The sequence below is a fragment of the Sciurus carolinensis genome, chromosome 3 (assembly GCF_902686445.1).
Source record: "Sciurus carolinensis chromosome 3, mSciCar1.2, whole genome shotgun sequence".
Taxonomy (NCBI): Eukaryota; Metazoa; Chordata; class Mammalia; order Rodentia; family Sciuridae; genus Sciurus; species Sciurus carolinensis.
In genome coordinates this window covers 20,317,734-20,341,670 of record NC_062215.1, presented here as the reverse complement: position 1 = coordinate 20,341,670, position 23,937 = coordinate 20,317,734, and the positions used below count along the sequence as shown (strand labels likewise).

Genomic DNA, 23,937 nt, shown 5'->3' with positions numbered 1-23,937 from the left:
AGCATGGGGAAAGAGAAGCAGGCAGTAGTAGTAACAGTAGTGATTCAAAGATTCAAGGAGCTCTTGCCACATGCACTGTTGTGGGCACTTCATAAGCATCCTAATCCAAGCCTCACAAGGAACCTACAGGATAGTTCTAATATTTCCCTTATGCTATAAATGAGAAGACAGACTTAAGAGTTAAGAAATCTCTCCAGAGTCCCATAGCAAGGAAGTGAAGGAGCTGGAATTCACATCAGGAAGGTTCCTCTAGAGCTCCTACACTCTCAGTCATGCAGCTTTATTTATTTAAATATAATACAGCAGGTGCGGTGGCGTAGGCCTGTAATCCCAGCAGCTCGGGAGGCTGAGGCAGGAGGATCTCGAGTTCAAAGTCAGCCTCAGCAAAAGCAAGATGCTAAGCAACTCAGTGAGACCCTGTCTCTAAATAAAATACAAAATAGGGCTGGGGATGTGGCTCTGTGGCTGAGTGCTCCTGAGTTCAATCCAGTGGTACTCTCCCCAGCAACAACACAACAACAAAATACATATATATATGTATGTATACATATGAAATACAATGATACCTGTGGCTGAAGACTGCTCTATGATAAAAACCACAATGTGTATTGTTACAAAATGCAACTCTCTGATAGATACAAAAAGCTATTCGATAATCCCCAAAAGAGCTTTAAATGAGACTCTCTTCCCTAAGAGTCTGAGAGGATCAAGATGACAGTCCTTCAAACACAACCAAAGGAAGCCATAGTAGGGTTTGGTGGTTCACCTTCATTCTCCTAAATCAGTCAGAAATTAGCTAAAAGCTTTAGATTGTAAAAGGGAGTGGGAGGAGAATAACGAGAACTGTCCTGGAGGTGGGTAACTTTCCAATAAAGCCAAAACCTAGATCCTGACCACTTGTGGTCAGAATGAGCAATGTGACATTTCCCATAAAAGGCACAGATGTTACATATGTTACATTTGTCCCCAAATTCCTTATTGGGTTCTCATTAGTTACATTATTATATATCACCACTATTTGTCATGGATCATCCTAAACTACAGTTTTCTAATGGCAGAAAACGTTTTTCATAAAGGGACAATATTATTGATACAAATGAGAAAACAACCTGTGAAATATTCAGTGGGTAGGATGATAGTAAAGGATATTGAAGTCAATTGTAATATGAATTCCTATTCACATTATACTAATAATTCAATATCAACTTACCTAATACTGATGTACGCATGAAGTTGCAGACCAGTTATAAATTACTGCGATAATAAATGTTAATATGAAAAGTGTAGAAATTACTGTTACTATGCTCAGTGTACACCAAAGGTTAATTGAATGCTAGGAGATCCCCTGGGTTCACCAAGCCCTGCTACAAAGAAGTAGATACTCTGATATGGAAGACAACTTCTGAATTTAACAGTGTGTGTAACACGTCAAGGGGAAATCTGGGTCAAGGACATCTGATAATTCTACTTTCCTAAGAAAGGTGCCTTGTACAATCTTTAACTCATTTAGCTAGAAATAAAATTACTGCAATACTTGTATCCAATGCCTTTTATCATTTTGATCATCCTATTTTTAAAAGACGGAATGCTTTGCTTCTCTAGATCTAGAATGTACCTCACAATTTGGGCTTGAGAGCCACAGAAATTTTGAGTTATCTATTGCTCAACTAATAGACTGTAAGCTATCTCAGGGTAAGAACCATGTATGTCTCATTCTGATTTCCTTAACCCAGGACTTAGTACATGGTAGGTATTCAGTAATTGTGTTATACAACCTTGGTAGACCTCCAGGTTAAAAAAAAAAAAAACAAAAAACCCAAACCTAAATTGAGGGAAATGGATGGCAGGTCAGTTATTTCCTTCTGTGTGTTATTTTTGACGTTGGAAATCATTAACTTGAATCCTTATTACAGGAATAATGGGAGTGAATCACACTTTATAGAAATTGTGACGGAGGTTTTGACTCATCATTGGTGCTAATCAAGGTAAATATAATCGCACGTTGTACCATCCACAAACATCATGACAAATTTGTAAAAGAGAGCTAACACCTCATTGCAGCAATTTCAAAGAGAGAATCACATGAAATATGATGAGTCTAATATGAGTTGAAATTCCAAAGAAAGCTCCTTCTCCATGCAAACTAGTTTCTTTTAATTATGTCTCAAGAAAAAGTTGAATATAAATGGAAGCACAACATTTATCAACAATTCACTCCTTCAGTTACCATGTATATCGCTAAATACCATCAAGAAAGATTTATTATTGTGCCCAAACAAAATGATGAGGTTCTACATCCAAATGTAGATTAATGTTAGAAGGATGACTCCGGACTAAATGACATTGGTATGACAGACACTGAACCTATTTTATTATTATTTTTATCTCCCAAGAGTTCTTAAACTCTGGGACAGAATGCCAACTCAACATATTTCAAAAAAGTACAGCCACCTATGACTACAGACTATTTTTTATTCAAGTTGTATTTCCATGTAGCAAAGTAAATTTAGCAAATGAAAATACTGTCTTGACTTGCTATGGATGTCCCCTATCCCTGCCAAAAATGACAAGCTGCTTGCTCAAAAGCTGTCACTAATTAGCAGCTGCTGTTGTAAAGAAAACCAAAGCAAGTGCCAATAAAAGCATATTGAGCTGAAAGAGGACCCTATGACAAGGAATAGGAAATGCAGGGTTCTATTTGTGACTAGTAAACTTCATAAATATGGGCAATCTAAATTTGGAGGAGTGGGGGCAGGGCAATAATGGCAATTTATATCTACTCCTATTTAAACAGGAAGGACTGGAAGATTCTAAAATCCAGAAAGTTATGGAAAAAATACGAAGATACTGATGTTACTGAATTTCATCACCATTTCTATCTTCCCAGCAGGAGCAAGTCTTTGGTTTTGGATAATTTTTTTATTTTCAAGACTTCTGTCCCTGGCATATTAACACCTGCATTTGTAGATATTATCAACACATTTAAAAAATATTTTTCATATTCTAAAGGCTTCTGCACAAATGCTGATAGTTCTAAATCTAATTGTTGACCTTTTGTTTTACAGGCTGAAAAAATGGAGTCAAAGAAAACAAAAGTGATCTGCCCTGACGTAAATGAGGAGGGGACACAATGGTGGAAAGTCACTTCACTAGCTCTGAGTTCAGTGTTCTGAGAGTTCATAACCCAAGATCCTATTTGAAAGTTGAGTTTCACAGATCACTTTTCGAATTGCTCTCCGAGGCTCTCCTTCCCTCTATATCTACCAATCAGAGCAGTACATTTATCTTTTAACAAGCTAGTTTTGTTTTTTGTTTTTGGTACTAGGGATTGAACCCAGAGGTGCTCTGCCACTGAGCTACATCCCCAGTCTTTTTCATTTTTTATTTTGAGACAAGGTCTCACTAAATTGCTGAGGCTGGCCTTGAACTTTCAATCCTCCTGCCTCAACCTCCTGAGTCGCTGGGATTAAAGATGTGTATCATCATGCCAGGCGGTTTCTGTCCTTTTAAACAATAACTATAAATATGTCTGCCTTAGTTTTAGTTCTCTTTTTCTCTCTCCTTCAAGGTGGACTCCTAGAGAGCTATGACCATGTTACTTATACTTGAATCCACAGGGTCAGGTTGTGATTGTACCAACAACTTAGAAAAGTGAGAATGAAAAAGAGAAGGAAGGAAAGAAGGAAAAGGATGGGGAGGGAAACAGGGAGGAAGGCAGGGAGGGAGGAAGAAGTGATGGGAATTGGAAAAAAAAGAAAAGGAAACTATATGCATATAACCTTTTTTTACTGATTGAATTCAAGGGTGCTTTACCACTGAGTTACATCCCCAGTCCTTTTTTAAAAAAATATTTTTAGATGTTGATAGGCCTTAATTTTTTAAATTCATTTATTTATATGTGGTGCTGAGAATCAAACCCAGTGCCTCACACATGCTAGGCAAGTGCTCTACCACTGTGCCACAACCTGAGCTCCCCCAGTCCTTTTTAATTTTTTATTTTGAGACAGGGTCTTGCTAAATTGCAGAGGCTGGCCTCAAACTTGTGATTCTCCTGCCTCAACCTCCCAAATCACTGGGAGTACAAGGGTGCACCATGTCAGGCTGCATATAATTTCTTAATGCAGCTGCAATTAAAGCCTCTCCTGTTGCTGAGGTCCCCTATGTAGAGTATGTCTAAATATCTGTATAAACAATTACAACAATGTACTAGTAATTTTCCAGTTCATAATCAAGTTATAAGAAGGAGAACAATTTGTTTTATGAAACATGGAGAAAGACTAATCTCTGATATTACTGTCAGTGCAGGCCTATCAGCAAGACTTGGAGAGATAAGCCTACATACATACAGATTAGGAATCACATTTTCAAAGGTTTAATAACCCCCTAGTGGTATGCAATGAACTACTGAATTAACTTGTCTTTGAACAGTTATTGTGTATGCATCACTGGCCTGGTCTAGGTACAGAACAAAAACTAAATAATCAGGGGAAAGAAAAACGGTCAGATCTCCATGAAAAAGGTCATGTTAAAAAAAAAGAATAAGCCAAACACAAAGGGGCAAATGCTATATGACTCCACTTACACGGGGTACATAATGTAGTCACACTCATGGAAACAGAAAGTAGAATGGTGGTTGCTAGGGGAAGGAGGAGGGGCAAATAGAGAATTACTGTTTAATGAATACAGAGTTTTAGTTTTGGATGATGAGAAAGTTCTAGAGATGGACGATACTGATGGTTACACAACAGCGTGCATACTTAGTACCACTGAAGTGTACACCAAAAAGTGGTTTAAAATGGGGCTGGGGATGTAGCTCAGGGTAGTGATTGCCAAGTATGCATAAGGCCCTGGGTTTAATACGTAGCACAGCCAAAAAAAAAAAAAGTTAAAATGATACATTGTTATTTGCATCTCCATAATTTTAAGAGTGGGGGAAGAGTGTTTCTATTTAATAAACTCACATTCCTTCCATCTTTAACTCAGAAATCCAAAGGAAACAAAGACCTATAGGTTTTTCCCTCTTCCCTTCTTGCACAGTAAAGGGCACACATTCAGTCCTTCAAAGAATCGAAGCTCTCTAGAATATACACACTATATTGAGATTAAAGAGGAATAGATGAAATAAAGATATCTTCACATCAACCAATGCATGTTATCAGAGATTGAGCATCTGCCTGCCATCAACAACTGTAATTGTATAAGCCATCTCATAGAAAAGTTAGTGCTTATTTAATCACTACTCATTGAGCACCTATTACATGCCAGGCTTTGTTCTAGGTACTGAGGATACAGCAGTGAACAAAGCAGACATACCTTTATGAAACTTTGATTTTGATATCTAATATTAAATACTTTGAAGTTTAAATAAGTAATAATACTTCCTTGTTTTTTATTTTTAATTTTCTTCTCTTTTAGAGGAAAAAGGATACCGTTGACTAAAATCTTATACACAAACAACAAAGTCTGTGCTCTCAAACCAATATCTGAAAAAAGTTTTGAAAGTATCTCAACAACATCAGATTAACAGAGAGATTACTGGCTTTTGTGAAGCCTTGGTGATATGAAAGCAATTTCCGATAAAATCAGGACATCTGTTTGTCCCTGGTGAAAGCTGATCATCCTTATGGAGCTATGGTATAGGCAGAACAAATCAGGTTCAATCAAAGATGCCACAGAGTGGAATTACTCCAGCTTTTTTTCCAGAACAGTTTTATTTACAGGATAAGTTTCAAGCTTGTCACAATCAAATCAAATCCTTTATCTTTCAAAGATGATCTGCAGATTCAATCTCCACAAGGCACATCTAAAGATTTGTAGAGCATGAAGGTAAAAAATTCACAATAGGATTGAAGGGTCTACCCACAAACAGCAGCACAAAACGGTAGGCAGCTAGCAAGGAAGGGTTAGTTTCTTCTCTTTCCTACAGAATAAAACAATAGGTCAAATGCTACCCACGCAAACAAATGCCATCACAGTGAAAATTCGGGTATAACAAAAATATTTTTAAATACTTGAAAATGACCACCCATTTCTCAATTTAAAACAATACACATTCATGGAATCAATATAACAAATTTTAAAGCAAAAGAATCAGTTCCTTTGGAGCTGATTTATACATGCATTCTTAAATGTTTTAGGGTTGGGGATGTGTCTTGCTTAATATGCACAAGACCCTGGGTTTAAAAACTAGAATAGCAAAAAAAAAAAAAAAAAAAAAAAAAAAAAGGAAAGGAAGATTTTTAAATATTCTAAAATAGGCTGTTATATTTCAAAGAAAGGAATTTTTTCCCCTTTACTGAAATCATCACTCAATTTTATGGAGGGATAATTTATACTTAATAAATTATAACAGAATGTTTTAAATGTTACAATGAATCTACTTTTGGCACCATACTAAAATAAAGGGGTCCCTAAAACACATGGAGTAAAAGTTACCCTGTATTTTATTTAATATTTTAAAGACCAACTGATTTGGTTTAGATGTGAGGCAATAATCAAAGCAACACAGAAGCTCTATCCATTTCCTCAAAAGTTCTTTCAGAGGTATCTAAAAAGACCATTAAGATAAACTAAGTAAGAAGTAGGTCTGAAGAATGGGAGGGGAATAGAGTTTGGGTGTAACCCAGATTCCCAAATCTCTCTACAGGTGGGCCTGCCGGAGCTCTGTTCTGTCTCCCACACTTTGAAGTTGGCAGCCATCTTGCAACCTGGCAGTTTAGGAAGAACCCTATCACCCCATCTATAGAGAACTAAAAATTACCCTCCTCCCTTAAGTGTCTCCTAAGGTTAAAGGAACATGGTGGAGGGGCATCGTTCTTCCTCTGTGTGTGTATGTGTGTGTGTGCGCGCGCGCGCGCGCGGGAACTGAACCTAGGAGGTATCTACCATTGAATTACATTCCCAATCCTTTTTATTATTATTTTTTGTTTTGAGATAGGGTCTCACTAAATTGCCCAGGCTGTCTTCAAACCTGCCATCCTCCTGCCTCAACCTCCTGAGTAGTTGGGATTACAGGTGTGCACCATCATACCTGGCTGGGGGGAAATCTCTTTCAAAACAAAAAGTTTTTTCTATAACTAGATCTCAAATTTCAAGCAACAACTTTATGTATCCCATAAAGACAAAGAGTAGCTAAGACCAAATAGTAAATATGATTCTTTTCTAGGCAAACTCAGTTTCAAAAACAGTAAAACAACACAGACATACACATCCTAAAACAAAACAAAAATAACAACAAACCCTGCCTACACGTGATGTGAACCGGGTATGGTAGTGCACACCTATAATCCCAGCTACTTTGGGAGGCTGAGGCAGGACTGCAAGTTTGGGGCCAGCGGAGGCAGCTGGAGCAGCTTAGTGAGACCCAGTGTCAAATTAAAAATAAAAAGGGGTGGGGACATAGCCCGGGGATAGAGTGCCCCTGGGTTAAATCCCCAGTACACACACACAAAATGATTTAATAGTTGAGGTACACCTGAAACAGGATGGGTTATTTTAGTCCCAGAGTGCAAGCAAGGTCATGTCTGCAACAAAAGACAATTAGGTTGATGCCTCGGGTTCAATATTCAAGTCCTTGTACCTTTCTGTAATAAAAACATCAGGCAAACCCCAGTCTCTTCTTCTGCCTTACAAATGTAACCATATTCCAAAATTCATTTGTACATATGTTGTTTAGAACACAGATCATTTTCCCATAGAAATAACATTATAGTTGGGTGTGGTGGTGCACGCCTGTAATCCCAGCGAGGCAGGAGGATCACAAGTTCAAGACCAGCCTCAACAACTTAGAGACCCTGTCTCAAATTTAAAAAGGCTGGAGATGTAGCTCAGTAGTGAAGCATCCCTGGGTTCAATCCCCAGTGCCAAAAAAGAAATAGAAAAAACATAATAAAGATGTGAAAAAGAGGGGTGGGAGGGGTGGGGGGGGAATAACAGAATGAATCAAACATCATTACCCTATGTAAATGTATGATTACGCAAATGGTATGCTGTTACTCCACGTACAAACAGAAACAACATGTATCCCATTTGTTTACAATAAAAATAAATTTAAAAAAATGTAACAGAAAAAAAAAAAAAAAGATGTGAAAAATTCTTAGGGGGATGAATCTCGGTTGAGTTGCAATCCTGAAAAACCTAATTGCCCTTTACAGTTTTGTTCCTGAAGAAAAAGTACTAGAATTTGTAGCCAGGGAAACCAGGTAAAACCAAAGAATACTTTTTCTACGCATCCTTTCCCCACTCTCCTGCCACTTCTGCAGAGCAAGGCTCCTGATAGCAGGACTTGGGAGAATTTTCCACATAATGCTTTAACCTTGCAATGGGACAGCAGTTTCCAAACAAAAGAGTGCATCTGTGGATGTCTGCGTGTGTTTGGGGGTGAAGGTCCAGCTTTAAGGATACGGCCTTTTTCAGGTAAAAGTAGCCTTTTCTCTCTTAGTGGCAGTGGCCACCATTCCCATGGGGCAAGAGAGCCTTTTATATTTGCTGTTGGTAAACCAGACGTTATATAAGCAGGAGATGGTTCACAATTTATTTTACAGTAGCATTCCTTATCTTCAGGGAACACAATGTAAGACCCCTGGTGGATGCTGAAACCTCAGTAATGAACCCTACAATATATATGCTGTTTTTTCCTTTCCTAATTTATAAAATAGGTGCAGTAAGAGACTGACAACAATAATTAATAGTAAAATAGAATGATTATAATAATACACAGCTATTGAAGTTATATGAATGTAGTCTCTCAAAACAGCTTATTGGGGCTGGGGAGATAGCTCAGCTGGTAGAGCGCTTGTCTCTCAAGCGCAAGGCCCTGAGTTCGATCCCCAGTACCAAAAAAAAAAAAAAAAAAAAAACAGCTTACTGTACTATAATCATACAATGCCTGTGGGATGAGATGAAGTGCGGTGAATGACATAGGCATTATGACATTGTGTTAGGCTAACATTAAGTGTAGCTTACACATGAGCACTGCAGTACTGCAATTGTTGATTTGATAGCCAAGATGGCTATTAAGTGACTACAGGCATGTATAGCATGGACAGGCTGGCTGAAGGGATGATTCATATATTAGGTGGGACACACCACAATGACATGAGATATCATCCGGGTACTCAGAGCAGTGCATTATTTAAAACATAAATTATTTTTTCCTGGAATTTTCATTGATTTTGAACCACGGATGACTGTACATAAAACCTCAGAAAGCAAAACCTCAGATAAAAGGAGATTTTTTTTTTTTTTTAAAGGCTACAAATGCACTGTCCACTAGGGCAGTAGCTAGTGCAATTGAGGAACTGAATATTACATTTTATTTTAGTTAACAAATATAAACTTAAAACTCAAAGTTACAATTTATAACAAATATAAACTTAAAAGCTCTGGACTAGGGATGTAGCTCAGTTGTGAGCACTTGCCTAGCCTGCATGAATCCCAGATTCAGTCCCTTAGTACTCCAGTACCCCACAACAAAACAAGACAAATTCATGCCCAGTCTAGTACAGTCTAGTTATGGGAAAACCTTGAAGTATATTGGGAACAAACTGAGCATATGAATCTACTTGATCAACTAAAAGTTTTGTGAAATCTGAACACAATTCATGCATTTCTGGTGAAAATTTTGCATCTAAATTGAGATATTTTTAAGTGTAAAATATATAGATTTCAAACTTTGTACAAAAAAGAAAAGTAAAATATCAATAATTTTCATATTATGTGTTGAAATGATAATGTTTTTTATATTTTGGGTTACATAAAATAGATTATTAAAATTGCTTTTACCTGATTCCTTTTGCTTTTTAAAAAGGCTACTAGCAAATTACATTTGAGGCTCACATTATATGTGTATTGGACAGTGAGGGACTATAACAAAAAATTTACATATTCCTACACGACTCCTGCTTATAGTTTTTCAGTTCATACACATCTTAACAGAAACATTTAATTTTCCTTCTCTGTGTTGCTTAGGAGAAAACTCTGAAAGCAACTTCTATGTAGTTCTTACCATAGTTACTGAAATGTCAGAATGAAATTATATTATTTGAGTTGAAAGTGTAGAGTACTATTTTTTAAAATTACTATTGTTACATAATCTCTATGGAAAGTCATGTTTAAGAAGACTAAATCTAATGATTCTTTAATGGAGCAACTGGTGAGTATCTGCCATCTGTTCAATGAATGTGAAATTCACCTTGAGTTTCTTTAAAAATCTAAAATAGAGCATATTTCATAGAAAACCCATGTAAACACTCTCACCTTTGACTTACTCTCTTAAAAAAACTCAATTCAAATAAAATAATACAGTGTATTCAGAACCACACTGATTTATGGACAAGAAGCAGATGTGAACATAAAAGAACTTGATATATGATAAAATGGATTTTCATATCAGCGGGGAAAAGAGGGAGATGGTACTAAGTGGTAGATTTGGGGGTATAAACTGGCAAGTCATTTGGAATTGATTTAGGTCAAAATTGTTAATATATGAAATACTTAGCTCAGCACCTGGCATGCAGTGTCAATAAATATTAATTATGGTCAACACTAGAAAAAATTATGCTAAACTTCTAGCTCACGTCTTATATAGAAGTAGAAAAAACAGAAACACAAAATAATTCTAAAAGAAAATACAAAAGAAATTTTTATATTCTTTGGGTAGGGATGGTTTTTCCAAGCATGTCAGCAAAGACTATTTAACTAGACTACATAAAAATTTAACATTTTGTACAGGAAAAAAAAAAAAATTACCCCAAGTTAAACACCAGAAGCAAAAGTGGGAAAATTACTTATAACCTATGAGACAAAAAGAGCTTTGGGAAAACTCGAACACCTAGAACAGAAAAACAAGATAATGATGTAAAAAAGGCAAATCACAAAGAGGAAACAAAATGACCAATACACATATGAAAGCAATGTCCAACCTTGCTAGAAATCAAAGAAATACAAATAAGAGAGACTGGCAAAGATTAAAAGGTTATTAATACTAAGGGGAAAAAAAAGTTATCAATACTCAGTCATGGAAAAGGCCATTACATTCTTCAGGCACCATTTTTGGGTGCGCAGGGAGACTGGGATAGTTTTTTTGGAGAAAGTTTAGCATTATTAATGCAAATGACTCAGCAGTTACACTTCAGAACTTACAGTAAGGAGAAGGTTTAGTAAAGGTGAAAAAGATCTACGTGACCTGAGAGCGTCTACCAGTGTTGTTTATAAAAGTGAAAAGCTGGAAATAACCTAAATATTTGTTAGTTATTATATGAATAATGTATTAATTATTAATGAATCAACTGTAAGCATGGCAGGGTATATAATGGAATACAGACCTTTAAAATGTTGAAGGACATTGATATTCATTAATTTCCCAGGGAAATAAATCCCTACTGAGCCCTCAAATAACAAGATCAGATTAGAGGTTTGCTTTAACCATAAATTTGGATTATTTATTATCTCTTCTCCATATTCTACCTTATCACCTTTGTTAATGGACAGCTAGTTGTTTATGTTAGGCATCTTAACCTGAGTCCATGAACCACTTAAAGTGTATGCAAATATTTTTGTCTATGCATATTTTACTGGGAAGACAGTCAATAGTTTCATTAGACTCTCGAAAAATCCCCTAATCCCCAATGGTAACAACCACTGGAATATATAGTTTAATGGGTCAAGTTGTTGGCTAACTTGGCCTTAAAAAACATGTGACTGTACAGCCCAATCACTCGCTAGTCAACAAACAGTACTAAGTCTTACCTTAACTGCTAACACAATTAACCAAAGTTTTGGAATAAATTTCTTTACTCACTTTGGAAGTATTTACACACACACACACACACACATTACATACCAAAAGACCTTTCAGCAGCTACGAAATAAAAAAGCAAACTAAAGAGTTTAAAAAAACATTATATCATTAACTTCTGAAATACATTTTTTAAGTCTTTTGAATCTTAAATACATTTGAGCTTTTTTATTGGTGAAAACTTTAAGATTTCCAGACTTAGAAAAAGATTCATCTTTGTAGCAATGATGATGATATTGATGATATTCAACTTCTCAAAATCAGATAAAGACTAGAACAACACTGGGGTGCAGTTCAGTGATAGAGCCCTAGCCTAGCAGGCTCAAGACCCTGGGTTCAATCCCCAGTACTACAAAAAAAAAAAAAAAAAAAAAAAAAAAAAGACTAAAACACAGTCAGGTAACTATCCAAATGAATAAATCAATAAGTCATTTTATATATTAACATTTAAAATATGTCCCATAATTTACTGATGGCATATTATAAAATATATGATGCCAAGTTCAAGTACCCAAATTTATATGATTTTTAAATTATCTCATTGTTTAATGAAAAATTTCAGACACATAAGAGAAGAAAGTAAATTTTAACTGGTCACAATAGTATCCTATCAATAAATCAGATTACAGAGAAAAATAGATAATTATAAATCAACTAAAACCAAAGGAAAACATAATTTTGATTTAAATGAGATTATCACATTTTTCAGGAGGCAGAGGAGATGCAGTAATAAACAAAAAAGGATAAAAAAGTCAACGGAAGAATATATATATGTAGGCATACAGAGCAACACATACATATATACACATAAATAAATATATACAAATTTATCTAATACAGAGGAATATTTATTAGTTTTCAGGCATTTTAATTAACTGCTTATGGATTTAGGTTTTAAAAGCACTAAAGAGAGCCAGGTGAGGTGGTCCACACCTACTAATCCCAGTGAGGCAGGAGGATCTACAGTTCAAAGTCAGCCTTAGCAACAGTGAGGCACTAAGTAACTCAGTGAGACCCTGTCTTTAAACAAAATACAAAATAGGGCTGGGGATGTGGCTCAGTGGTCAAGTGCCCGAGTTCAGTCCCTGTTTCAAAAATAAATAAATAAATAAAAAAGCAATATGATTTCTTTTATGTTTTAGTATTCCCCAAATTGGCTTTTAAAAAATTCTATTATAGCAAAAAAAAAAAAAAAAAAAAAAAAAAAAAAAAATTCTATTGTAGCAAATTCCATTATACGAAATTACAAGGTACAACCAAACTTACAGCAGACTTTTAATTAATTTTTATAAATTTTTGTTCTTGTTCAGTATTGGGAATTAAATCCAGGGTGCTTAACCACTGAGCTACAACCCTAGCCCTTTTATATTTTTTTTTTTAATTTTGAGATAGGGTCTTGCTAAATTGCTGAAGCTGACTTTGAACTTGGATCCTCCTGCCTCAGCCTCACAAATTGCTGGGATTCCAGGCAAGTACCACCACAACCAGCTAAAAAATATTTTTAAGGTTGTAATTTTATTTGCTCTACAAATAAGATAACAGCTCTGCTCCAAAATTCTCCTAAAACTTCAACTTGCAATTTATTTTCATTTCTCTTCTTTCAACTCCTTAAAATGTTAAAATACTTTTAAACACTAACTCTAGTTACAAAATAACTATCTGATGTGAATTTAATTAAGTCAGAACACAAGTGTCTGGAATTAACAATGACATATACCCAAGAGAAAGTTATCTTTCACTAGAGGTTTCCTTTACTAGAAATTCCCAAGTGAACATTACAATAAAGGCTTAGAGAAGTCATTAGGTATGACTAATGGGATTACAAGAAAAAGAAATCCATAAGCTTAGTAGCTTTCATATGTATCATCATGAAAGAGAAAGCAGTACAAGAGCAAATGCAAGAAATATATTGAAATAATACAATGTCCAGGGTTGCGAGAAACTAAAATAAACCAATTTTTTCCAAAAGTTGAATAAACATAAACACGCATCATCAATATGAAATAAATGGTAATTTAGCAGAGCACATATACAGATAAAACAATATAATTTATTTATTATCTTTATAAACAGTATAACTCTCCTTTGGCTTCTATATTAAAATATAGAACATTCCACCAAGTATAGACAATAACTCAGTCCTCAAGTTCAAGTTTTTTTAACTCTGAAAATGTGAAATACAATCAAGATGATTTTCTTAAATAACTTTAGTTGTAGATGAACACAATATCTTTTTGTTATTTGTTTGTTTGTTTATGTGGTGCTGAAGATTGAATCCAGTGCTTCACACATGCTAGGCAAGTGCTCTACCACTAAGCTACAATCCCAGCCCCAATTAAAATGATTTTAATATAGTTCTTCAACTATATCAAAAGATGTCACAAAACATCACACAATAATAAATATTTAACACAAACATCACAAACTCCTAAAAAAGAAACACTAACTGAAGAAAAGAAAAAAAGCAGGTTTTACATTCTAAATTCAATGAATACATAAGTCATTTGGAAAACATTTTTTTCCCTGATTACAAAAGTATTCTCTGATCATTATTATCTGTTTACTATAGAAAAATGAGAAGATACTAGAAAACATACATGCACACCCCTAGAATCCCACAACCTAGAATTTTTTTCAATGCCTCTTCTTTTTTTTTTTTTTTTTTAATGCCTCTTCTTTTTTAAAGCAAAATTGTATGTGATTGTTTTGTAATTTAATTTTTCATTTAGTAATATAGTGTAAACTTTACATGGGTCATTAAACACCGTTTTATAACATGATTTGAAATAGCTGAGTAATATTCCATTGCATAAATATACACAGATGTTAATGAACAATTTTGTTCATTAATCCTCTAATGCAGAACATCAATGTTATTTCCAATTTACTGCTATTTTAAAGAACACTGTGAGGAACATCTTTTTATACAAATCTCTAAACATATTTCAGATTATGTCCTAGGATGAAATTCATCTAAATGGAACTGCTAGGTCAAACGGTATGCTCATTTTTTAAAAATATTTTTATAAATTTTTGATAAATCTTTTTTTATTTATTTGTATGTGGTGCTGAGAATCAAACCCAGTGCCTCACACATGCTAGGCAAGTGCTCTACCACTGAGTCACAATCCCAGCCCAAGGGGGTATGCACATTTTAAGGCAGTCAATATATATATCAAACTGCCTTCCCAAGAAGCAACAACAATTTACATTCTGACCAATGAGTACAAAGGTGCCAGCTGCCTCACATTCCCAAACACCACTGTTTTTATTTTTTTCAGTATTTTAGTCTTGTAAATATGTAAACTGAAAAAAATCTATGGCACTATTTTTATTTGCATTTCTTGAATTCTAGTGTGGATGAACTTCATTTTATAGAATTATTGGTCATTTGTTTTTCTCTTTTTGTTCCTTTTCCTACTGTGGGAACCATCTTTTTCTTACTATTTAGATAAATAATATATATATTGAGATTATTAACTCATAACCCTGTATCAAATATGAAAATATTTTTCTTGTTTTGTTATTTTGGCATTGTTATTTTAACATTTATGTATTTATACATCAATATTTTCTTTTATGAGTTATTTCAGTAGCTCACTCATAGAGCTGTATGTAGCTCAGTGACAGAGCAACTGCCTAGCATACTGGAGGTCCTGGGTTCAATTCCCAGTACCAAAAAACAAACAAACAAAAACCTTTTGTCCTAATCAAATTTACCAACATAACTGGAACATAAGTTCAGTTCAAACCAGACCTCTTCACATTTTGGTAAATTTAAAAACATAAATTCTGAGGATGCCACATTTTTAGAATAAAATTTATAATGCATGTTTACGGTACTAGGTTATCTTACTTAAGCACCCATTCCTTTAAAATTATGTGCTTTGCTCTGGTATTGCAAAATTAAGGGATCATGCTTCATCACCAACTCAGCATGTGAATTGTAGCCATGTCATTCAGGAAGCCAACTGTTTTCTATTTTGTTTTGATACCTTCAACAGTTAAGGAGGAAAGCCAGTCTTTCTCTACATTACAATGAACTTAGTATTTTTACTTCATATTTAAACTCAATCAGCAAGGTAAACTCATCTTTAAAATATAACTACATTTGAGTGTCCAAGTATAGTGACATACTGAAACAACAACCAAGAAAGTTTTTAAAAGAAGGGCTTATTTGCATAAAATCCCTATGCGTGAAGCTTTCCACACTTTTGGGGATGAGGCTCCACAATGTCCAATTCTCCCTATAATTCTTCCTCACTTTCTACCAGAAACTAAGTCCTAAAACATTAATTTTGTAAAGGACTATGTTTCTATAGATCTCTAGTTTGCTACTTTTCCCAAGCCTAAAAAATGAGATTTTTAGACACATTTAACAAAAACAAAATCAACATTATTTCTGGGAGAACATTTTGCCTACTTAAAACTATAAATATCTTACTTGCTTTATTACTAGGTTGGTAAATTCCAAAATATTTAGGACTTAAACAGGTTAAGTGCTTGACAGTTTCTTGTCCTACATGATACAATGACATTTGTGAATAGAGGTTATTTAAACTATTTTTGGCTCAGGTTGGATTTTTTAAATTCTACTATTCCAAAAACAGTTTTGTCATCAGCTATAGGCTTTGTGTTTTAGACAACACAAATAGTTTTTCACAAACTTTCTAATTTACCCTGGCCTAAAAGACTGGAAAACCCCCCACTGAAAGCTTTGAAAACTCATCAGACAAGAGAAAAAAAAAAAAAAGGAAAAAAAAAAAACAAAAAAAGAAAAAGAAGAAGAACAAACAACAGCTTTAGCTGTAGGATCTCACTGACACAAACATAAGGAAATTCTGAGTTATAGATACCTCACATTAAAAGTTTTCCACTGACATTGTAACTTCTGTCAACATTCAAAGAAAATTCAACCCTGGTCAAAGGTGACAGTTTGACAATCCTGGAAGCTAACATCCTCTGTTTATTTGAACAAGTTCATGCTGTCTGCACAGGGAATTAAAGTTTTTCTTGTACATGACTTGATCTCCCCAGTTGGAATCACTACACTTTAGGGTGGTGAATTCTGTCTCCACAATCTAACTTTACAATTCACTCCCAAGGAGAGTCCTGCTGAGAGAAAATAACCATCATATATAAAAAGAGAAAAGTTTCTAAGACTAATTTCTAATGGCCTTCGTGTAGCTCCAAACACAACAATCTGTTCAGCTGCCTTAAAAAATAAACCCAGATAAGTAAAATTTCCTAAATCTCTGTATTTCAGAAGTCATAATTAATAGCTCTAAAAGAACTTCAATCAAACAAGAAAAGAATGATATAGCCCTTCAAAATAAAGTTGTAAAGAAAATGAGCTGGACACTTGAGTTCAGGTATAGATGCATGTGTCACATTAACTGGTACACATGATCCTTTTGTTTATAAATAGAAGCCAAGGAGACAGCTTATAGCTCTTCTCCTATGGAATACAAATAAAGAAATATAAGCCTTAAGAAAACCAAATGTCTTATTACTGAGATGGAATTGCCCACTGGCCTTCGCAGCACAGTGGTTAAAGATGCAGCCTTTGGAATCAGCTCTGTCTGGATCTGGATCAAGCCCTGCCATGACCCAGCAATGTGACCTTGGACGAGTTACTTAATTTCTCTGTGGTCATTTCTTCATTTTCATCTGGGGATAATACCCACTCCTCTGAGGACCATAAAACATGACAAGAGCTGAAAACAGTGTCTGCTTGGCACACAAAGTGAATAGAATTAGGTATGATTTTTATTATTTTTATGCTTTAAGGCATTGGTACATTTTCTTGAACTCTGGGTTTGGGCATAATTTGGAGTACTTTTTAATTAATTTTCTATTCACTTCTCGAAAGAAGGCACAATAATTATTATACAGATAATTAGTATATCTACCCAGATGAGCCCATAGTAAGTAGTGCTGTAGCCTAGAGTGTATTATTTTTTAATACAAATCATGGATGTGACTTTTACTGGTAATTTGGCTTGATTTCCCACATGCAAAGAAATCCCCTAACAAGGGGAAAACAAGCAGTATTAGAAGACACTTGGGTTTGTCCTGTTATCATTGCAGGGTAAAGCCAAATTCACATTTACTAACCTGATGGGCAATGAAAATATTAGTCACCAAATTAATCCCAACAACTAACAATAATTGATTGGCTCACTGATGTATTTCCCCTTGTCTTCCCCAACCTTTCTCTAACTAGTCAGAAAGGAAAGTTTTCATATTTTCTGAGAATCTCATTACTTGCTCTCAAACCATGCTCTCTATCTTAGTATAATTTTAAAAATGAGTCAGTACAAGCACCTCAAAAAACTAGCAGTGCATAAAATATGGAGCTATTTCACTTCATAATAAAAATGTGCAAAAATTTTTAAAAGGGTTATTCAGAGTGCCAAAGGTAATGAAAGAATAAATGGAGAGTGTTGCAGTCGATTTTGCAAGCTAGCTTCCAAAAGCAGATAGAAAAAGATAAACATTTTGCATCAACCAATATATTTGTTTTTCATCTTAATGGTATGATATATGGGAAGACAGGTATAATTAGTATGAATAAACTCAAAGGAGAAAATATCCTGTATAAGACAAATTGTAACTTCCTCTTTCTTGACTACAGGAGAGAAGGGAATGGGAGGTCGAGACAGATCCAGTACTAACTTCACTTGCAAATTACTTATACACAACTGTGCCCAATGCTAATGCAGTATTGCTTTTAGGACTGATCCAAAAGAAAATGCAGAAGTAAATGCTCCAAAACTGCAAACAGATCTGAATGCCAATTCAATTAAGTCTATTTGGTTATTATTCTTCTTTGAATAAAGTGAGTTAACACTAGTTAACTCGATTAATCACTGAAAACAATACTATGTGGCTCCACATAACTCATTCTTTCATATTTACATTAAAAGTGACCCTACAAAGCTGGGGATATAGTCCATTGGTAGAGAACTTGCCTAGCATACTTAGGGCCTTGGGTTTAATCATACAAACACACACACACACACACACACACTCACCAGTTAAAAATTATTCCAGAGGGTCAAAGAAGGGTTTTAAGGCTGAGGGTGATTCCTCCAGAGCTCTACTACCATATCCTTGTTCTTATTTAACTATTCCCTAACACTGTGTATGGTTTTTAGGTAAGGTAGGAAACCTGCTAGTCACTGCTTTATAAACGAGTTTCTATATCACACGAACTTATGGCAACTCCTTAGAGCTCTGACAGTCAAGCATATAGCATATTTCTTCTCTTAGTGTTATACAATTTTCTGGTACTTGGAATCAGAGCAGGAGTCCCTTTTTTTGTTAACTGTTTTAAGATTCCCTCCCAAGGCTGCTAAACCTTTTTTTTTTTTTTTTTTTTTGCGGTACTGGGGATTGAACCCAGGGTCTTAGTGCTTGCGAGGCAAACATTCTACCAACTGAGCTATCTCCTCAGCCCCAGGCTGCTAAACCTTGAAGAGGGTTGGGAAAAGATTCAAGTTCTTGCCTTCCCAATTGGATATTCAGGCTTAGCCCAGTGACGCTGTCCTCTAAGCAGAACAATGGGTCAAAGACAAACCACATGTTATCTGATGTCTCTCTTTGTATGTTGAAAATAAAAATGTGACACTACATGAAGGTTGACACGTGGACCTAATTTTGAAAATATAAACAGGAAGCACCCCCACCCCAATATTACCATTTAAAAAAAAAGGAAACCAAACCTCAAAGATACCTTCCAAGGAAGTCATGGGTGTGACCAAAACTAACAAAAGTAATAAAACATCATCTAAAAGCCCAAAATCACCAGAAGTGAGGGTCTCATTTAATTAACTAAAAATCTAACATCTGTAAATTACTCCCCTCTTTTGATCAGTAAAAATAGTGTGCGTAAAATTAGATACGTAAAACTTTCTCTCAACTGGCTTAGGTTTTTAAGTAGTAAAGGTTCATCCTTAATAAAACACCCAATGTCAATATTTTCCTTCAAATAAAGTCACTATAATTAAGAGTGAATATAATTTAAAAACTTATCACTGTGATACTTAAAAGTTAAATGTGCAAAAACTGTCTGATTGCCATGTGTTGGGTTGCAGGCCTGTAATCCCAGTTATTCAGGAGGTAGAGGTGGGAAGATGGCAAGTTCAAGGGAGGCCAGCCCAGGCAACTCAGTGCGACTGTCTCAAAATAAAATAAAAAGGGCTGGGAATGCAGCTCAGGGCTTCCTCACATGTGAGAAGTCCTGGGTTCACACCGCAAAAAAACAAAAACAAAAAAAAACCCTGTCTGATCAATGGAAACTAGATTGTTAAATTTGACTTTCTTATTCCCAGAAATAAGCATAAAACAGTTGTGTTTACAACCTTGTAGGGGAAAAATACTTCTGATTTTAGAACAGCTCTATTCAGAGCTTAGATTAAAAAAAAAAAAAATTTAAATACTACACGTATTTGGGAACAGTGATATGTTAAAGCTAATTTTTAAACATCATTTTCATTAAGAAGTTTCAAAATATTTTCATACTTTATTATATAGGAAAAGGATAATCTGAGCTCAGTAACCTAGGATCTCCAGACAACTTTAAAACAATGTTCAAATGCTCAAACACATACACACACACACACACACACACACACACACAAATGGGTTTTTAAGGGACTTACCTTTCTTTCGTAGGAATAATGTAATAATCTATACTCTATTCCAAAGGGAAAAATGCATCATTGATAGAATGCCCATGGATCTGTAAATAACTTTATGATATACATACATGCCTAGTAAGACACTAAAACAATTAGGCTTCCTTTGATTCCACCTTAAACTTGCATTTAATCTTGAGCAAGTCATTTGCCTCTACAACCTCTTCTTTTTACATTAGGGCCAACTGTCTCACCTACCTACATAATAACAAGCCAAAGGAACCACACAAAGCACATTCATAAATATAAGCCTAATACAAGTCACAAATTATTTGAATACTAACAATATGAGAAAAATTCAGATAAGTACCCAAAAAAGCAATAAGTGACATCTTTAGTCTTGATGTGGTTTTTGCATATGTAAATAAAATAAAAACAAAATCACTTAAGAGGAAGAAAATGGAGGTGAAATGAGAAGTCAAGAGCATGATAGGAAGTGTTGGCCAAAATATTTATGTTGTAATACTCCAAACAATGATAGCACGTTTTCCCCTACTATCATATATATTATGAAGTACACATTTAAGAAACATCAACCTTACACTTAATATAATCCATATTAATATCCTGTTGGCAAAAATATGAAAACTGAAAAAGTGAGAACTAGTGGGAAGGTGGGATAATTTATTCAGTTGGGTATACAGCAAAGATTTTGTGTAGAGTTTAGCTCTAAGTTATGCAATAACAAACTGCTGGTGATAGATAAACTTTTTTTTTTCCTGATGGTAGCTTAAAAAAAAAAAATCTCTCCATTCCTTCCCTATACCTCAACCTAGTGCTTGCAATTTCCATCTTTCAGAGGAAATCATCTCCCAGATGACAACTGACCAAAGGTGTTGTTTAAAATTATTGTTTTAAACATCACAAATTGCTGCATAGTAAATTTTTCTTAAAAATCAGCAGTCCCTTTTCCCACTTAACACCATTATTTCTAACAAATGTGATCTTCCATGAGATCGGTACCAAAACAACATCAAACCTCAAGCCATAAAACAAAGTAGATCAATTGAATTCCCCTCATTTGTAATGATTAGAACCGATCTAATGTTCAGTGTTACGAAATGAAATTAGAGAAACATGAAAGGCATACTAAATAAAATACATCTTCTTCTAGAAACTGTAGATAATAAATATAAAACAACAAAACATAAACAAATGAATAGTAGAATGTTGAGAAAAGACGTGAAGTTCTATTATCTTAATTGAATGATAACAAAATTATTTGAGATAACATAGACTCAACAGCTGAAAGTTTATTATGGCCCAGGCGGCAATCCAAAGGCTTTGGAAACCTAAGATACAAGATGATAAATACCTGAAGACTGAAAAAATGACATAGGCCCAAGTATATTATTTGGTGACACACCAGCACTTTCAAGGGGCACTCCCCAAGCATATTCCGGAGACAATGAATGGAACTGTACTTAGGCAATGATCTATAAACTTCTCTAAGCTTTGGGAAGAGAATAGATGTGAGAGTCCTCAGACCCAAATTTCAGTCTCCGAACTACTAAACAAACAGCCTTGTGCATTGAGGAGGCCAGCTACTCCACTAATCTGGGCCTTAGTTTCCCCATTTGTACAATAAAAGTATGTAGCATAATCGTGGAGGTCCCTCTCAGCTTTAAGATTCTATGACCCACTTTTGCCACTATTTACTTGATACAGGTATGGTGGGATGGCAGGAGAAAAGAACAAGAACTGGTCATGATACTTGGGGGAAAAAAAATAGATATCTCTTTTTGCCTTTAGGATTCCTGTGGTTTTTATTAATCCCATCTTCCTAAAAGCTGGCACTTGTTTTTCTTCTTTGCCTTTTCCATCACTGCTGGCTACAAGTGTTTGCAAATGCCTCTTGCTCCATACAAGTTCTTTCCTCTTTGATCACCCTGACCATCTTGCCAGATTCCTTTAGCCTCAGACCAGTTTTCGTGATAAGACGACTCCCCTTCCGACTCTCCATATCTACCCCGGACACCGGGGTAGATATGGCTCTTGATCCCTGGCTAGTAAAAAAGAACACCTCGCATCCCACCTCCACACGTACTGCCCTGGCCTGGTGGTCCTGATGTGGGATCCCGCAGCACACAGCCTTATCAAAATGTTCGTATTTGTTGTCTTGATTCCTTAAAAGGCGCTGTTTCTTGAAGCTTTGCTAATGTCCCCCACCCCATCGGACACCCCCAGGCTCATCTCATCCCCGGGAATCGCAGGCACCTCTTTTGAAGGGGGGAAAAAGAAAAGAGAGGAAAGCAAGCAAGGACGGCGCAGGGACTCTTCGGAATTTCAACAGGAAGGTGCGAGGTGGCCGACAGCAGCCCCCTTCGCTGCTGGGGGTTCGGCAGGGGTCCCTCACACACCCACTCAGACCCGCGCGCACGCAGCCTTTGCTCTGCACACCCTCCGCTCCGCCGCAGCCTCCGCACGAGCCCCTCGCGCGCCCCACGCCGGCCCCGGCCCCTCTGCAGCCGGCCGCGGCCGCCTGTCCCCCAGGGCTCCCCTCACCCAGCGAGCAGCCACTGCGGCCGCCTCACGGCCGGGGAGCGATGGCGGCGGAGCGGCCCTGCTGGGCTTTTTGGCGGCCAGATCGGGGGCCCCGCCCGGCCCTGCTCCCCGGCCTCGCTCCCTTGGCCCCGGGCTCGCCCTGCAGCTCCTACCTCGCTCGGCCCCTCGGGCGCCAGCGGCTACTCCGGCCCCACGCTCTCTCTCGCTCGCCCGCCCGCTCGCTCCCTCCCTCGGCCGGGCCGCCGCGCGTCGTCGCCTGCGCTCGGTCCCCGCCCGGGGTGACGGCTCCGGCCGCCGACTCTCCTCCCGCCGGGGCCCACGGGGGCGCGCGCGCCTCTCTCGCGCGGAGGCCCGGGGACGCGCGCCGCCCGCCGCCCCGAACGCGCCCGGCTTCCTGGTTCCGCCTGGCGCGCGCTCGCGAGCCCCGTGGTCTCTCGCGCCCCCTCCGCGGCCGCTCTGCAGGGACCCAGAACCCCCTCGCGCACCCGGGGTAGCGGCGCGCTCGACCGGGCCTGCGCCACGCGCGCCAGCTTCTTTCCCAGCTGAGTGCTGCCACCGCTCTCCAGCCGGAGCGGCAAGCACATGCTGCTTTGTTTGGGTAGGGTCGACCACCCCTAGCAGGGCTCGGGCGGGCGCTTGAGGTCGTGGCGATCCCCCCAACCAACTCCGTGACCCGCCCACCTCCCTCCCTCCCTCCCTCCCGGCTGGGCCCACGTTCTGGGTCCTCTCCCTTCACAGGCCGAGGTCAAAAGTCCACAGCAACCCCAATCAGTAATTATCCCGGGCTTGCTCCCGTGAGAGCGTCTCTGCCAGGGCTCCAGCTGCACCACCCGCACCACCCGGGCGGGCGAGAAGCCTGGATGGAAACATCAGGAGGTTACACTTGGCCCAGACCGACTGGATGCGGGCACTGTCCCAGGGTGAATCTATGGG

At 37.1% G+C, this 23,937-nt stretch overlaps 1 protein-coding gene across 1 annotated transcript in view; it reads right to left on the bottom strand.

Moving 5' to 3' along the window:
• Nucleotides 1-23,314, bottom strand: part of LOC124979870 (signal transducer and activator of transcription 5B) — a 60,831-nt gene extending 37,517 nt beyond the window's left edge. The window contains exon 1 of the mRNA XM_047544690.1: nucleotides 23,157-23,314. The gene's annotated coding sequence lies outside the window, so the exon portion shown is untranslated. The remainder of the gene's footprint in view (nucleotides 1-23,156) is intronic.
• Between the last annotated feature and the right edge of the window lie 623 nt (nucleotides 23,315-23,937).